The sequence below is a fragment of the Zalophus californianus genome, chromosome 3 (genome assembly GCF_009762305.2).
Source record: "Zalophus californianus isolate mZalCal1 chromosome 3, mZalCal1.pri.v2, whole genome shotgun sequence".
Lineage (NCBI taxonomy): Eukaryota > Metazoa > Chordata > Mammalia > Carnivora > Otariidae > Zalophus > Zalophus californianus.
Window position 1 is genome coordinate 122,435,062 of NC_045597.1, and position 19,045 is coordinate 122,454,106.

Below are 19,045 nucleotides of genomic sequence, written 5' to 3' on the forward strand. Positions count from 1 at the left end.
GGAATAATTATGCCAGGTAACCATGGGAGCCAGAATGAGGATCATGGAAAGCACCAGTGCGTGGGATCCTTTTTACATCCTCCAAGGCATTTGACATTTTTCTCCTATCTTCTCCCCATTTTTCAGCAGTCCATCCTTAGAGCACATTCATTCATTCACGACACAAATAATTACTGAGCTCCTGCAATATGTTGCCACTATTCCAGGTGCTGAGATACACCAGTGGTGGTGAGAGCCAAATCCTTGCTCTCATAGTGCTTATGTTCTCACACGCCCACTAAACACATGGATATGCGATACCCAAGCAAGAGGCCCTAAGCACGATGATGAAGCAGAGGCGAAAGCGCGTGATGCCGGGATGCCCCTTTAGAAAGACTGCTCCCGAAGGCTGCTCTGGGAGGAGGTAGGGAACAACACCAGGAGGATCCCAAAGAGGTGCGCTCTGGGCAACGCGAAAGCAAGTGTATGGCCCCGAGATGAGGCCCACTTGGGCTGCTCAGGAACAACCCTTGCCTAGAGCGCAGTAAGCGAGGAGAAAGGCAGAGGACAGTAGGAGGCAACCAAGGGAAAGAGCATGTGGGGTCTGGTAGGCTGAGCGAAGGACTGTGTCTTCTATTCCAAGTAGACGCTGTCTCAGGACTTGGAGCAGGCGAACTAACGATGTGATCTCACTTTCATTCCACCGGGCCGCAGAGGGGCCCAGGAGTAAAAGCGAAGAGACCCATGCAGTCATCTAGGCAGGAGGGGACGGGATGGTCTTGGCTGAACCTTATCTGAACGAGTAGCACTTTCTTCTCAGTCCCCGTTCATTCTCTATACCCCTTTACTGTTTTGTTTTGTTTTATTTTTATTTTATTTTATTTACTGTTTTGTTTTAATTCCTGGGTTGTATCACTGCCTGGCACGTGGTATATTCATGTTTTTATTTATCTATTATCTGATTCCCTCCAAAGAACGTAGGTTTCGTGAAAGAAAGATTTTTGCCTGCTTTGTTCTCAACTATATCCCTAGTATTTACAACTGGAGATGATTAATAGATAGCTCTTGAATGGCAGAACCACTAAAAGTTCTACTAGTTTTGCTCTTAATAAGTAAGGGATAAGATGTTTAGTTTTAGAAAAATAAGCATGATAATTGAAACCAAGTAACATAAGGATATAATTTGTGACTCTAATAAGAAAATGCAGATAGCCAATTTTTCCAGAGCTCTTCTTGCACTTAAGAAATCTTTTTAATTTAGGGAAAATAGTAAACCATGAAAAATCTATTATGACAGATATTTTCTGTGTTTTGCAAAGAAATTATTTTGACACTTGAAATGAGCACATAGTTCATTTTCTCTTCATTCACTAAAGACAACCTTAGGATCACCTTAATTTTATCTCCACGTCCTATCATTAGGGATGGTGATTTCTGTTTTTAATAAATCTTAGGAGGTATTTGATAAGAAGAGAATTCTGGAGTCTTATCTTCTCAGACACCAAGGAGAAGTAGAAGAATGCAGGCTTTGGAGAAAGAGAAGCCAAAGTGAGCAGACACTTTCTCCATTTGTGGCTATAATGCCTTAAGCAAACTCACCCTGCCGGAGCTGACAAGGCATACCGAGAGAGAGGGCTGCAGACACACATGGAAAGCAACAGCACAACCCCTGCACCTTAGAATCTAAACAAATGACAGGGATAATGGACTTTGTGAATTAAGCCGTTCCTCAGACTTCCTTCTTTGCAATGACAATCCTGTAGAGCCTATTATATTAAATGCATTTACATTTTACTTATAATATGTCAACCGGAATATGTAAATATACATGCAAAACAGATATTTAATTCTCAAGGAAAAGGAATGGAATTCCTCAAAAATGTGTTCATATGAGTATCATTATAATCCTAAAAATAGGTTTTTTTAGGATTGATAACTAAGAGTTAAAACTGTTAAGTGAACTCTGGAAACAAACATAATCCATGCTCTTCTAATTTGCCAGGGAATTCTGCCAGATCACCAACTTTCCTTCTCCAGAGTGTTTCAGTATTCCTCTGACGTCATCCGAAGTTGTATGAGAACTTGGCCTTGAATGTTCTCATGACAAGATGCTAAGAGTTCTTTGACTTGACTTTGCTTTAGAAATCTTTAACTGTGGTACTTGCAACTTCTACCGTTTGCTGTTATAGAAGGGTTTTATTATCCATTACACAGTGATCTTTCAAATCTACATTTCAAGTTGTACTTATATCTTTAGGTCCTCACGATGGTATTCTAGGAATTCTATGAAAGCCACAGAAAGCACTTAATTTCTTGCAACCTACATAAACATCTGCTTAAATATGTTTTTAAAATCAAAATAAAATTTAAAAAATAAAATTCCACTATTAGATTCATTTATATGGCTGTATCTTATTTCAATATATGTTATCAGGAGCTATCCATATAAACATTACAGTTAAAAAGCTTGTTGATTGTCTTCATTTTAGTAAAGCACTATTAAGCGGAGCTCAAATCATCACTATGGCAACCAATAAAGAGGCAAAAGGTCAGCAACCCTGAAAATAGAATACTCTCTATAAAAGTGTACTGCTCTAGTGAAGGTTACTGCTCTCAGAGATGTTTATTACAGATGGGCAATGTTTCTACTTTTGTGAACAAATTTACTGATAGGAGTTAGTAATAAAAAAAGATTACTCAGCTAGAAAAAGGCTAGCAACAACATCCAGAAAGAGCTCCTTAAACACTGAGCAATTTTTAAAGCAAACATTTGTAAAACTATCTTCTAAACCAAATGTTGATTGTAATCTCTACAGGAGATAAATGAAGAAAAACTGTAGTCTACACCCAATGAGTCATGGCAAAAGAGATAGTAGTGCAGTTAAGAATACATTTTAATAAGTTACCTTTGATGAGCACTTTATTTTTTCTAGCAGGTTTTACATTCTCGATCATAGGAGAACTCTTATTATTCCATAATTTCCAATCTGAGATTGCCTGTGCCAAATGAAATGCATGCTCCATATTATAAGCAGTTCCATGGGGGGATATGTTAATCCCAAAAGTGAGGTCTGGGGAACGCTGCATTGTCCATTCATGTTATTTCATTCCCGAGCAAATTAAATGGAATAGAATGGGGGGGGGGGGAGAGGAAGCACCAGCCCAGATGGGTGAGAGCCTAGGTCACAAATATCTCCCCTGTATAAGCTCTATGATACATTGAATCAAGACAACATAGGGAAAGGAAGTATTAACAAGGCAGGGAGAAGGGCACATTGACCCGAATGGGGCAAAAGATGGACAGCTGGAGAGAGTCAGGTGAAATGCAGACGAATGTAAGAAAGTAAGATAAGACAAAACAACAACCGAAAAGGAAGAAAGGAAGGGAGGGAGAGAGGGAGGGAGGAAGGAGGAAAAATTTTTTTAAAACATTTTTTGTGTGTGTGAACTTTGCAACTTCCCCTAGAGATCTGAATGGAACTATTGATGGTGAAAGTTAATGGCCATTGCCACTGCTCAAATAAATTTCAGAACTAGTTTCGATGCCTCAACTCCTCCAGGGCAGTGCCTGCTTGCCGCTCCCCACTTCCAGCTTTAGGGAAGCAGTCCTCAAGATGAAAAAGATAATATGGGCATGATCCGCATGTTTCCTCTCCTGCTGACCTCTTCTCTTTCCTTATTAAAAGTCATTTTTGTAATTGCTGATGCTTATGGGATTTATATGACCTTTAAATTAATTAATTTATATCTCTTTAGTATGTGCTATTAGGAGATGACTGAGAACTTAGTGGAGCTATGGACTAGGCCAATTGCTTCAAATGGCCCATATTGACCATTGACACGGAAATCTTGGAAATGTCTACATTCCATGTAAAGACACATTTCTTCATTATATTTGAACGACCTTCAACTGACTAGAAACTACGACATTACAAGGGAGTGAGGAATAGAAACTCTTTGAGAAGGGACATGTGGGTGGTTCAGTCGGTTAGACAACCAAGTCTTGATTTCAGCTCAGCTCATGATTGTGTTGTGAGATTGTGAGATCAAGCCCCATGTTGGGCTCTGTGCTGGGCATGGAGCCTACTTAAGATTCTCTCTCTCCCCTTTCCTCTGCCCCTCTTCCCCCTCTCTCTCTAAAAAAAAGAAAAAAGAAAAAGAAACTCTTTGAGAAGAGAGTGCCTGAAGACATATGTACTGGCTGAACAGCTGTTGAAAAACAAATTTAGACAAAGAAAACAGAGGTCTCCATTCAAAATGAATTTTTGTAAAACTTTATAGTTTAGTGCTTCCTTCCCAGAAGCTGCTATAGCAAATAGCCCATAGAAGTTGAAGAGGATCCAAAACACCCCTAAAGAAACCACAGACTAATTTAATATTAAAACCACTCTTAGTCCTTTTATTAAAAGTTTTGCCCCAAGTGAAAAGATACTGTCTTGCAAGATTCTATTCATGAATGTATAAATATCAAGTCTTCAACTGCCTCCCCACCCTGCCCGCCGACAAGGGGAAGCATTTATTTTTCCGGTCTGGAGCATGTTCTCAGGTAGTAAGCCAACCAAAACAGATAATGCTGCTTGAGATGCTTTCTGATGGGTCTGCTTCTGTCCTGGCACATGGAAGAAATGCCACCGGGATCAACTGAATGCTGTGGTCCATCCACCCACCCTACAAACCCTCTATGACACAGGCCTGTGCATCAATGAAAGGGTCTTTGTTTAGTTTAGTTCACAGGTTTCTGGGGGAAATTGTGGAAGTAATATCTGCAGTTGAAACAAAGGAATACATTGCCTCTAAGACATTCAAAGCTACCTTGTTAATTAGCTCAACAGGAATAATGTCATTTGCCAAAACCGGAATGACATGCTAAGCACTGAGAAGTCTCCCAAATCTTCATGATGAACCTCCTTTAACCTGCCATTTCAAATCATCCTTGAATGTGGATACTATCATTTCAAACATGTGCTTGATGGTAATGAAAATACATTTTGTAATTGGTTTCTTACTCCTCTACTAAAAGACTGGATCCAAATGGATTGCTTTGTATGATGCTGCACCGAGAACAACCCTCTAGGACAGATGCCAGAAAGTGGGGCACAGTTCACATCCTTATGGAATTTAAATTCTACTAAGGAGTACACGATCCATCTAGGGAGCAATTCCAAAGCAATTTCGAAAGTAAAAATATGAAGACAACTTTACATAAGAGCAAGGCAAGTGGGAGATAAGAGAAAGATCATGATGAAGAATTCCATTCATGATCAATCAGTCTAATATAAAACCATACGGAACTGTCCTTACACATGGGAAGTGGACGGGTCTCAGTTGCTAAGTCAAAGATACCGGTTTTATTTGTCTGACGCTCCTACGTAATTCCACACTCACAAATTCCTACTTCTTCACAGTGACCCTTATAAATGTCATCAAGAATAACCCAGTGAGAAGTGAATTCGGTTAGATCCCTCCAACATACTCTACTATAGGGAACAGCAAACGGTCACCCTTCTCCACGGAGCAAGAATAATCACATGATTATTTCTGATCAACATGAACCTCAAGCAAGCACTGAACGAGGGCAGAATATCATCTAATCTAGAGATTCAACGGAGCAATGAAGGTGAAAGAAATAACATGAGAAGAATATTCTGCCTTTTAACTGAATCAGAGGAACTACTGATGGGGCCATTCCACTGTTCAGTGTTCAGTCTGCGTATGGCTGTTTCCATCCACCGTCTTCTCCTGGAATGATTTCATGACTTTATAGCACGCAGGTCGCACAACACAGCAAAGTATTTCCTGGCAGTTCTCCTTGTGTTGCTGGGCTTCGGGGAGTATGCGAGGAACACTGGGTATCTTCAAATCTTCTCTTGTCTACTTTTGTCTGAATTTAAGAATAATAATGCTTTTATATGTTAAGGAATTAGGAATGTGAGATTGAAGAATATCATCTTTGGCCCAGGGTCTGTAGAATGTTGACTTCAGCCGAGATGAGATTAATAAAATGTAGGAAGGAGAATTTAAATCAGCCCCATAGTTGTTCTTAACTTCAGTGCATGCACTGAGATCAGTTTATTATCTGTCATCAAAACATATTCTCAAATGATACACATTTGTAAAAAAATTAGATAGTTAACTACTCAAGGAATATTTCAAGATTTTTTTTTTCCTTAAGCCAAACTTTTACATGGAAAACATGAAAGATCCTTGGAAGTAGCACCTGTATCTCCTAGCACTGTTTTCCCAGCTCACAGCAAAGACTTGTTCGGGGGAGACATTTAAAAACATTGACCAAAAGGGAGAATTTAGGCTTCTCTGTCCTGAAGTTCATGCTACTATAAATTCTCCCACAGCAAACACACTCACACAAAGCAGCTTGTTCACTTGGAAAAAAGACTGATGTGAAATAATCCTATTTTGACCCAGCCCAGTGTCCCATACGTGATAAATACCCAAAAAGTATTTCTGCAAACAGGTAATAATATTTACATAACTGAGAGAGTAGGGGCTCACATCGTGTGAAATCCTCAATTTAGAACTGATTATAAATTTTACTTCCAATTTCCCATTACATCCCTATGAATAAAATTTCATAATTGAAATCAGTGTACTTATTTCCCGAGATAGGAAATGCTTCCTATATTAGACTTTAAAAGCACATGTTTGACTTCTTTGTATGCTTATATTTCATAGCACTTTCCCAAATATAAAAATCATAGCACCTTGCAGTTTACAGAGGGGAAAAAAAAAACAAAAAAAAAAAACCCTGTCTGGCACACCTGTCAGGTGCGCACTGCATCCTCACAGGATAAGCTATAAATGGATTTGTTCATGTGATGGCAGAACAATTCCACAAGGGGTCCCGTGAGTATTTCTCAGCAGGTAGATGTCACCTTAACACTGACTAGAGCAATGAATTGATTTAAAATAGAAAACCATAAGAAAGTTCGAAAACAACAATGAATTTTTTAAAAGATTGTAGATCACAAGACGTTTAAAGTCCCAAAAGAATAATACGATCAGAATCTGCAATTTTTATAATTATAGCATCCTTTGAAATCATTAATTTTTGATAAATCTAATTGTAATGTTTTGGCAGTTTATCTTCCTTCAGATGTAATCCTTCAGTTTGGTTTAAATGAAAGTCTAATTTAGACATGTACCTAATCAATATGCATTGTTTACCTACCCTGACTGATATAAATAATCAATTTCCTTTATTCCTCTTTACACAACTGAGAACAGAACAGGAAGGTGGAAATTGTGCTGAGGTTAATAAAGCACCCAATATTTTCATATTGTGCGTGACTTTTCTTTACTGAAACCAATTATTTGGAAAGCAAAAAATATAACATTATTAAAATAGGGTATGAAATCTGAAAGAAAATTATTAGTACATTTACCCTTTCAAGCACTGTATGTTTTGGTAGCAAAATGGGAACAAAGATACTTGGAACTTGGATGTTTTTGTTGAATAGCCGATTTCCATATGAAAGGTGGTAATTAGTGCAAGCATGAACTAAATAGCGATTCCTATCAAAATTAACCCAGTAGGGATGCCTAGGTGGCTCAGTCAGGTGAGCGTCTGCCTTTGACTCAGGTCACGATCTCGGGGTCCTGGGATCGAGCCCCGCATCGGGCTCCCTGCTCAGCGGGGAGCCTGCTTCTCCCTCTGCCTGCCTCTCTCTCTCTCTCTGACAAATAAATAAAATCTTTAAAAAAGACCAGTTTCTCTTGCCCCGATTTCCTGACCTTATTCCGTAAGACTTTTCATGGAAAGTTTTAGAGTGTTCTTGATGGTATCTGACATCAGAGCTATTTCTCTGAGCATGTCTCTGATATCACCTAGAGTCACAAGAAATCATTTGTTACAAACTGAAATGCAATCCAGCCATGAGAGAATCAAGCCACAAAATGTGATTCCTTCACCAAGAAAAAGACATACGTTTAATAATCAGAGAGAAAAGTAAGATATAAAATTGTATTAAACAGAATAACTCAACTATGCTGAAGTAGAAATATACTAAACTATTGATAGCAGGAACTCTAGGCCAGTGGGTATAAGCTTGTTACATACTGCGGTGCCCAGGTGGCGCAGTCAGTTAAGCAGCCCACTCCTGCTTTCGGCTCAGGTCACGATCTCAGGGTCCTGGGATCCAGCCCCACATCCAGCCCCAGGTGGAGCCCTGAGTTGGGCTCCATGCTCAGCGGGGAGTCTGCTAGTCCCTCTCCCTGGGCTCCTCCTTCTGCCCCTCCCCCTGCTTGTACTCTCTCTCTCTCTCTCTCTCTCTCTCTCTCTCTCTCTCAAATAAATAAATAAATAAATAAATAAATAAATAAAATATATATTTTTAAAATCCTGCTACAGGGGCGCCTGGGTAGCCCAGTCAGTTGGGTGACTGCCTTCGGCTCAGGTCATGATCCTACGGTCCTGGGATCGAGCCCCACATCAGGCTCCTTGCTCAGTGGGGAGCCTGCTTCTCCCCTGCCTAGTGTTCCCCCTGCTTGTGCTTGCTCTCTTTCTCTCTCTGTCAAATAAATAAATAAAATCTTAAAAAAAAGGAATGAAAATTTGCTACATACTGATCAAATGAATCAACAGGGAATGCCCATGTCCACTAAGGAAGAATGAGTTACTTCTCAGTTTCCACTAACAAATAAATGAGGAAGAACTCAAGGATGCCACACCTGATTTTTCAAGACAAACCAGATATTTAGAAGTTTTATATTAAGACTCTTAATTTTTAACGATGTAAAGAAATTCACATTTCTTTCCTTTTCCAGAAACCGTAGGTCAAACAAAACCTGTTTGTGGACTGGATATAACCCATAAGCAGACAGAACTCTGGGTGACTTGTTTTGTTGTTTTTTTGTTCATTAGAATTGGGTTTAGCTACAAATAATAGAGGAAACTGGACAGAAGTTTCCTTTTCTCAATCATGGAAAAGAAACTTGAAGACGGGTAGTCCAATGTTAGCAGGGTGACTCCATGAAGTTTTCAGTCAGGCTCCTGTCAGCTCCCGCATCGCCACCCCCAGGGTGCATCCTCATGGTCCAAGGCAGCCACTAAACTCCAACTTTTACATCCAGGCAGCAGGATGGAGGGTGGCATAAGAATGTGCCAGTTCTATTTTAACGGGTCTTCTCAGAAGTTTTCCAAAACACTGCCATTCATCTCATTTGCCAGAACCTAGTCATATGGCCACACTTATCTGTAAGAGTAGCTGAAAATATTGTCTGTTAGGTGGACAGCTATATTATCAGTGAAAAGTCTAGGTCCTGCTACTAAGTGGGTATTGGAGGAAACAATATGTCTTTCTTGAAACACTTATTTACAGGCATAGTAAACTTTGATCTATTAGATTTTTTCGTTAGAAAAAGAACGTATATGCAAAGAAACAAGTCAGACAGTACTGTACAACAACTGATAAGGAAAGAGTTACATCATGTCCTCAGCTGTTCAGCACTCCAATACCAACTCAGATGTTCATAGAGTGTATAACCTCAACTCAAACATTACTTTGAAACTTGATGTGTTGTTCTTTTGTTGTGAAATACAGTGAATATACAGAAATGTACATACATTATATAGGTTGAGTATAAAAAGAATTTTAAACTCCATGCCTCAGCAGCCCCTCATCCCCCTTCCCCCTTTTTCCCCACTCTGAGATATCACCACATGATCACAACCTTATTCCTTCACCAAGGGTAATGCTTACCCTGATTTGAGGAATAATGATTTCCTTAACCTTGTACTGTGGTTCCCAGAATCCCTTTTCATATATGGTTCCAGGTTCAAGTTGGCATATTTGCATACATGTTCATAAGACAGCTCATACTGTCTTCGTTGGGTTTTTGATATCAAGAGTATGCATAAAATGAGTGAAGAAGTGTTTCTTCTTTGTCTACACTTTGGAAGAGTTTGTGTGAGATTTATCTGTTCCTGGAAGTCTATCAAAATTTTCTGATAGAACCTCATGGGCTTTGAAATTTTCTTTCTAGAAATATTGCTTACTACCTTTTTCAAACTACTGATTCAGATTCTCTATTGTCATAAGACTATTCAGATTTGGTAAATTACAATTTTCTAAAAATTAGGTTGTTTGTAAACCATCTTGTTTCAACCTTATATAAGTCTCACTAATTATTTATCTACTTGTTCTATCAATTACCAAGACTGTGGCAAATTAAAATCTCCCTCAGAGTTTGTGGACTTCTGTATTTCTCCTTATAGATCTCAAAATATTTTATTTTTGAGTCCCATTCTTAAATACATAGAAATTTAAATTTATTAAGAATCCCTGGTAGGGCACCTGGGTGGCTCAGTTGGTTAAGCAACTGCCTTCGGTTCAGGTCATGATCCCGGAGTCCCTGGATCGAGTCCGCATCAGGCTCCCTGCTCAGCGGGGGGGTCTGCTTCTCCCTCTGACCCTCTCTTCTCTCATGCTCTCTCTCTCACTCTCTCTCTTTCTCTCAAATAAATAAATAAAATCTTAAAAAAAAGAATCCCTGGTAAATTGAAACTTTAATCATTATAAAATGACCCTTCTTAACTTGAGGACATTTTTTTGCCTTAAAGTTAATTTTGTCTGCTCTTAACATAAACTAACTTTTTTTTTGTTTTAAAATATGTATGGTATATCTTTTCCATCAAAATAACCTCAACATTTCTATAAACTTTCATTTTTAAGACATTTTCAAAACAACATTTAATTGGATTTGTTTTCTCCAATCTGGTAATCTGTGTTTAGTCTATTTACATTAAATTATTTTTGTTTAGTTATTACTGACATTTGGATGCTTTCTTTTTGTCACATCTATTGTGTGCTTCTTTCTCCTTCTCTCTCTCTCTCTCTCTCTTTTACTTCTTTTGGATAGTTTTTATTGCTCTATTTTTCCTATTGTGGATTAGAAGGAACATAGTCACACTCTACTAGAAGTAATTTAGAAATGACAATAGGGACACTTCAAAGCATAAGGAGTAACAATATCTTTACCCTCCACTTAGACAAAACACGGCCCCTAGAAAATATTAATTCCATTTACCCCACTCTTGACATGTATGATATGCTGTTTTTATATTGAATGACCATTTTATCTTTTTTTAAACCCCACAAGACATTGCTGCTGTTGTAGATTAATATTCTTTAGAATTACTCACATATTTATCACTTTTTTTGTTTTTCATTCCTCCTTGCATGCCAGAACTTTGGTATAGTTTCTTTCTGCCTGAAGTACATCTTTAGAATTTCCTTTATCAAAGACTTTGATAATGTGAAACTCACCTATTTGTGTTTTTTATTTTGAAAATGTCTTTTACTTAACCTCATTCTTTAAAAGATATTTTTGCTGGGTAAAATTCTGGGTTACCAGTTAATTCCTTTTAGAATATTGAAGATGTAGTTCCACGTTTTTTCTTTTTCCTTTTTGCTATTGAAAAGATAATGTCAGTTCTTCTGTAATTCCTTTGAATTTCATTTACCTTTTTGTCTGTCAACTTTTAGGATTTTGCTTTGTCTTTGGTGTTCTGCAGTTTTATGATGTTATATCAAGGTTTGTCTCTCTTTTTATTTCTCCTCTTGATATTGATTGAATTTCTTGAATTTATAGATTGGTGCTCATCAATTCTAGAAAATTCTGAGCTGTTACTTCTGCAGAGACTGCTTTTGCCCAAATCTTTCTCTCCTCTCCTATGGACCACTATATAAAACACACGTTAAACCTTTTTATGTGTTCCTCTATTTGTTATCCTCTCTTCCATATTTTCCATTATGTATTCTCTTACTCCATACAAAATAACTTCTTAACTATATTTCAGATGCCTAATTCTCTCCTTATACTAATTGTTGTTAAATCTATCCACTAAGTTTTCAATTTTTGTTACTGTATTTTTAATTTTAAACAGTTTTATTCTGTTATTGTTCAAATCTGGTAGGTCACTTTTTTATAATCGTCTCTTCTCTAAAAATATTTCCAAATCTGCCTTATTTTTTAAACAGAATATTGGTCTATAATTATTTTCTGATAATTTTGATATACGAAACCTTTGTGGTCTTTCTGCTGTGTGCTCTTTTCTGCTGGCTCATGCATGCTGCCTTGCATCCTTGTGTGCTTGGGGAGCTTATTCTTCATTATATACTGCTTACATTCTTGAACAAGTCTCTGTTTTATCTGCTTGAGACCTAACATTAAGTCCCTTCCTCTAGAGAGCTGGTACTTTCTTCTGCAGACTTGGGGGCACTAAAAGTCTGGGACTATCTTAAAGAAAGTTTGTTCTCTGGAGAGTCCCTGTACCACTCAGGCAATGGGAACACAGGCCTAAAATCCATGTGATGTCCAGGCTATGTGCATATCTTCTCAGGAATAGGTTTTTTGTTGGTCTTTCATTTTTCCTGCTCTGCTTAGCGAGAAGCCCAAACCTCCTCTCTGGGGTTAGAAGGAGATGGACTTATCTATAAACTTGCAATAAGCAAAGAGACCTTTGATATCTCTGCTCAACATGGTGGCTTCTATTAGATGATCCAATTTGAGCAAATCATATTTCTTAACCTTTGTCATCCTTCAACCTTGAGATCCCTGTTAATAAAACCCAACATTTTCCGTATTAGAAAAAGCAGACACACATGAGGAAAAAAGTGTCAGATAAAATTATCAGAAAGTTATATAATAATGTCTTAATAATAAGGGTGTTTACCGATTCACATAACAAGAAATCTGGGAATAGGCTGGTGACATTGTTGAGTCTCTTTGTTAATAAATCATAGAACCAATCTACTCCCAGATTTCTGATCACGTTGAGTTAGTGAACTCCCTTATTAAGACATTATTATCTAAGTTTCTGATACTTTTAGTTGAAAATATCCTGACCTATACATCACTCTTTTAACTTATGCAAATCTAATGGGTGGAAAAGAAAAATGGTTGTTTTAATTTGCATTCCTCCAGCTATTAGTGATGTTGAACATCTTTTCAATACTCTGACCACAAATAATATTCTCTTCCAGGTGCCTGGGTGGCTCAGTCGGCTAAGCATCAGCCTTCAGCTCAGTTCGTGATCTCAGGGTCCTGGGATTGAGTCGCGCATTGGGCTTCCTGCTCAGCAGGGAGTCTGCTTCTCCCTCTCTCTCTGCCCCTCCCCCCACTTGTGCTCACTCTCTCTCTTTCAAAAATGAATAAATTAAAAAAAAGAATATTCTCTTCTGTAAAATTTCTGTTTGTGTCTCTTGCCCACTTTTTCATTTAGCGCCCTCTCTCTTCTTTCCACTCTCTTGCCATGCACACATACATACACGCACGCACACACACAAGAGGTTCTTTACCTTCTCATAGTTAACTTTTTCTCTAGTCACACATGCTGCAAATATTTCTATCCTATATTTAACTTATCTTTGGTTTTATTTATGTTATCTTTCATTACTCATTTTTATTTTAGTTTGCATGCAATTATATCTCTTTTCCTTTTATAACAGTTGGATTTCCTGTCTTATTTAAAAACAGCTTCCATACTATAAAGTCATAGAAATCTTTTTTCTATCTAAATTTTCCTCTGACATTTAAATTGTTTTATATTTCACAATTAGATATTTAATCAAGCTGTAATTTATTTTTGTATATGGTATGACACTGTGGTACAGCCCTGTTTTCTTCCAGATGGATAGATAATTATGCCAGCATTATTTCAAAAATAAACTATCCTGGAATTTCCATTCCTGCCAAGTTACACTTTAGATGTCCACAGAAGCCCTTCTTGGTACAGCACACACAAAAATGCTGAATAAAATATAAATGAAAAACTTTTTTTTACTATTACATGATTAAGCTGGTGGGAAAAGAAATGAATTGCTCAGAGCCACAAATAAAGTGAAAATCCAGAGAGGTGCTTGAGCACTGGGGCTGCTATTTACCCTGGAGGCATCTGCCAGCTGCTGGTGGTTACACACTTAGCTTACCAGACTGCAGCACAAGATCAGGAGATAAAATATGGTTCCTAAGACAATGAAATGCGAGATCAGAGACCCTCAAATAAATCAGGCAACTATGAATGGAATTATATTGAAAATAAAACAAAGTGTTCTGTAGAGAGAGACAGGGTATATACTCGTCTATTTGTCTGTCTAAACCTTGACTTTGATATAGCAAAAAAATATATATCTTCAAGACTTTCTCACCCCAAGTGTGTACCACAGGCAGGCTTAGAGCCTGAATTCATATTATATGTTGACCAAAATAAACCTAATCAAAACACTGAATGGGTTTCAGTTGGTTAGCATCCCCAGATACCTAGCAGAAGCTAATGTAAATCTTCTCTGGAGGAACATATTTTAAATACAGGCTCCAAAATTGTCCTCCAGGTATGGTTCCAAAAAACATGAGCTCACATTCTAAAGTGGGGTTTCTTAAACTGTGAACAACCTATTAATGGGGTCTGACCAGCATTCCTACCTAAGGAAAATTCATAGGGTACCTCACACATTTTAAGGGTAATAATATTTTGTAAAATTCTTATTTCAGTTGTGTGTGCATGCAGGTTGAGGGAAACTTATAAAATGTACTTTTTTCTGTGTGTCTCAGTGGAAACCTGTATAAAAGCCACTAGTCTAAGGTTTAGGAATTACAGCCAAACACTTAAAAGGATTTTTAGGAGGGAAAGAGCGAAAGAGGGAAAGGCCTACAGTTCTCCAGTTGCTGAGTTACAACTGCCCAAGCAGAGAGAGAAAGGGAGAGAAAAAGTCCCGAGCTGTATTCAAGGTAGGAATTTTGTCACGAAGAGACAAAGCAAGAGCCCAATCATTACACACAGGACTTAACGGACAAAAGAGGGTCAGCTAAAAGATCCCAAGCCTTGGTTACTCCACCTCCATCAAGTCAATACCCAGAAATGGCCCCACAGTCTGGGGTCATGGGTGAAAGAGCCAAAGAGGCAGGGGTCCACTTGGCTTTCAGAGGAACCAAAAAGGGAAGTCCAGATTTTCTCCAATCTCTTCTAGGTGACCTCCCTCCCTTTTCTTCTCTTTCTTGTCCACCAATGTGATGCAGAGCATTAACACTGTAGAAATGTCACAGTTTACTCTGCAGAGTGCTTTTATATATTTCATATATATGTAACCACAACTGAAATTAGTAAATCTCCACTAGGCAGAGCAGGGGATGGATAGCAATCACACTCGCTGATGACACAAAAACAGTGGAGCTCTTGGCACCGACTGTGTCAGTGCTCAGCCTGGAAGTTCCTTCCCAAACAGCTGCTGTTCCAAATACAGCTAATAACCATTTAGTGCTGCCTCACAGACAGAACAACCCGACACAAGATGACTATACATACAATCCTGTTCAATTTCATGTCCGTTGACCATACAATGTCACTAAAAGACAAAAATTCTTAGTTTAAGTAAAGAAATTTTAATTCAATAAATGTCCCATAGCATTTTTTGTAGACATATTAATTATTGACTAGACAACACATATCTTCCCTGTTCCATCATGTCAATAGACTGAAGAAGAAAAAGCATGCTATAATCTCAATACATTCATGAAAATACTTGAAAAATTTAATATTCATATAGGATAAAAAACCTTCCCCCAACTAGGAATAAAAGCAAATCTCATTAATTGATAATAGGAGTCTACAAAAACCTATAGTTAAAATCATACTTAATGGTAAAAGAGGGCGTGCATTCACTCCTAGGACCAGGAAAAAGGCAAGGATCTGCACTCTCACCACTCCTATTCATCATCATATTAGCTGTTCCAGCCAGTGCAAAAAGCAAGAAAAAGAAATAAAATCCAGGGCGCCTGGGTGGCTCAGTTGGTTAAGCGACTGCCTTCGGCTCAGGTCATGATCCTGGAGTCCCGGGATCGAGTCCCACATCGGGCTCTCTGCTCAGCAGGGAGTCTGCTTCTCCCTCTGACCCTCTTCCCTCTCGTGCTTTCTATCACTCATTCTCTCTCTCTCTGAAATAAATAAATAAAATCTTTAAAAAAAAAAAAAAAAGAAATAAAATCCATACAGATCAGAATAGAAGATGTAAAATTGCCTGGATTCACAGATAAGATGATTGTGTATGTAGGAAACAACAAAGAATTTTTAAAAGAGCTACTAGAACTAATATAATTCATTTTGGCAAGCTTGTGGGAAATAAGGTCAATATACAAAATTAATTTTATTTTCATATACTGACAATTAATGTTGACCTATTAAAAATACCATTCGCAATAGCATCCAAAAACAGGTAATATTTAGAGATACATTCCAGGAAATACATATGAAACCTGTTCTCTTACAACTACGAAACATTGCTAAGAGTAACTGATGAAAAATAAGTAAATGGGAAAACGTGCTATAATCCTGGTTAATATTGTTAAAATGACCATTTTCTTCGAATAATTTATATATTCAACTCAATCTAATAAAAATCTCAGCATGTGTTTTTGCAAAAACTGTCAAACTAATTCTAAAATTTAAATGGAAATGCAAAGGCCTCAGAATAACCAAAGCAATTTTTAAAAAGAACAAAGTTGGAGAGGTCACATGACCTGATTTTAATACTTGCTATAAAGCTACAATAATAAAGAAAGTTGGATAGTGACATAAATATAGACATACAGAACACTTGAGCAGAATAACGAGGCCAGAAATATACCCACGTATATTTTTGGTCACTTTATGTTCAATCAAAGTGGCAAGGTAACTGAAAGGATAGATTTCTCGACAAATGATGTTGGAACAACTTCATATCCATATACAAAATAAAATTTCACCTAAACCTCACATAGTAACAAAAATTAAGTTTAAATTGAATATAGGCCTAAATGTTAATGCTGAAATGTTAAAATTTCTGGAAGAAAATATGAAAGAGAATATTTATGGCCTTTAGATAGACAAAGACGTCCTCTTTTAAGCCATGAAACATATATAAACAATAAAAATATATACTTCATCAAATTTTAATCTACTCTGCAAAAGACACATTCAAGAAAACAAAACAGCAATCCCCAGAATGGGAGAAAATTGTCAGAATACACATATCTGATAAGGGACTTGTATTCAGAATATATAAAGAAGTTTTAAATTCAATTTTTTTTAATGTGAAAAGATTTGACACTTTATAAAGGAAGATACACAACTATCCAATATGCACCTAAGAATAATTGAACATCATTAATCATCAGGGAAATGCAAACTAAAACCACAATGAAATACCACTATACAATCACTTGAATTAAAAAAAATTTAAAAATTTAAAAATTTAATTTAAAAATAAAATAATTTAAAAATTAAAATTAAATTTAAAAATTTATTAAAATTAAAAAGTTTTTATTTAAAAATAAAATAAATAAATAAATAAATTTTATTCAATTAAAAAACTGATTATACCAGGTGACTATAAAAATAGGAAACAACTGGAACTATCATACATTTCTGTTGGGGATGTAAAACAGTACAACTTGGAAACTACTTGGGAGATTATATTTGTAAAATAAATAAATACTTATTATATAACCCTATAATTCCACTGTTAGACATTTTCTCACAAAAAAAATACATATATATCCAAAAACTTGTACATAGATGTTCATAGCACCTTTGTTAACAGCCCCCACATGGAAACGACCTGAGTACTCCTCAGTGGGTGAATGGGTAAAACAGCAACAGCTGTAATATATCCATATAATGGGATATCACCTGGCAGTAAGAAAGGAACAAGCTACAAATACACCCACAACAGGAATAAATCTCGAAAACACGCTAAGTGGAAGAAGCCAAAGGCAAAATAATATCTTCCATAAGGCCTCCATTTTGTGAAACTCTGGGAAAAGTGTATCTAGTCCATAGTGATAGAAAATAGATCAGTCCAGCCCTGGTCAAAATGGGGATTGACTGTGAATATCCTGAAGCGATGTAAAAGTGGTGGTGTGTGTGCGTCAAAACTTATCAAACCAAATGTGTGCATTTTATTATATCTAAATTATACCTCAATAAAATTGACTTAAAAAAATACTAGTTCTTACGTGGACTTGAGGGTAGAACATAAGCTTCTCAGTAGTGAGACAGAGTGTATAGTTAGGCTGGAAAGGACCCACATTCTAGCTGCACTAAGTATCTTTAATTTGCCCAACTGCATATGAACCATTTTGTCCTCTAAGACCTTTCTTGTTGCGGTCAAAGTACTCTCTTGTGTCCATACTGACTGGCAGCATGTGGTCTTGTGGGTAATTCATTACTGGGAAGCCCCTTCAAAGATGCCACAGCCACAGGCTAATGCAGACCTAGTTCCCCCTCCTTAATTTTTGGATCTTGGTCATGGGAAGACCAGCATCAGATATAGGGAGCCTTCATTTCAGGGTGTCTCGGGCCCACAGATAACCATGGGAGAAAATATAAGGGAATTAAAGTATCCAGAATAAATACCAGATCACCACCAAACCAAGGAAGCCTGTGGAATCTGAGACAGGGAGAGTAAGCGTGGTCTAAAAATCAAGACTGCAAGTAACCTTGGGGGATGAAATATGCCAGGTATGACTTCTGAGGTTGCAATCGGTAGTGTAATGTTTTGGAACAGTGTTTTCCAAAGATTGGGACAAGTCCCAGTGGCAGCACATGAAATGATTCTAAGGGTTCTTGAGATGATTTGCAGTGGTCATCAAACATGATTTAAATAACATTGAATTACAGGATAATTTTTTCTCTAGTTCTCTTAGTTTTTCTGTTTATCAAAAAGCCTTATTTTGTGCTAGTATGTCTCGAACATCACATTCTTCTCTCTTTTAAACAAAAAGAAAATACAAAATACTTAACTGGAATGCAGTAGCTATGTTTGTTTAAGTACATAGTCGTCTTCTACTTAATGGTAAGTAAACTGGTTTTTCATTTGTGGTAGTGATGCCAAGTTTAGAAAAGGGGGACAGTGAATTTGTGAGAAAAAATAGTAGGTTAAAAATACTACAGTAGAAAAAAAATACTACAGTAGAATATTCATACGGTGATAGAGGAACACCTGAGACTGGATAACGGTACCTTAAAATGTTACTTTGTAAGGAAGAACTATGTATCCATGTGTAGATATTGACA

General features: G+C 37.2%; 1 protein-coding gene across 7 annotated transcripts in view; it reads right to left on the reverse strand.

Moving 5' to 3' along the window:
- ACVR1C (activin A receptor type 1C) overlaps nt 1-19,045 on the reverse strand; it is a 128,279-nt gene that overhangs the window by 26,587 nt on the left and 82,647 nt on the right. The window lies entirely within an intron of this gene.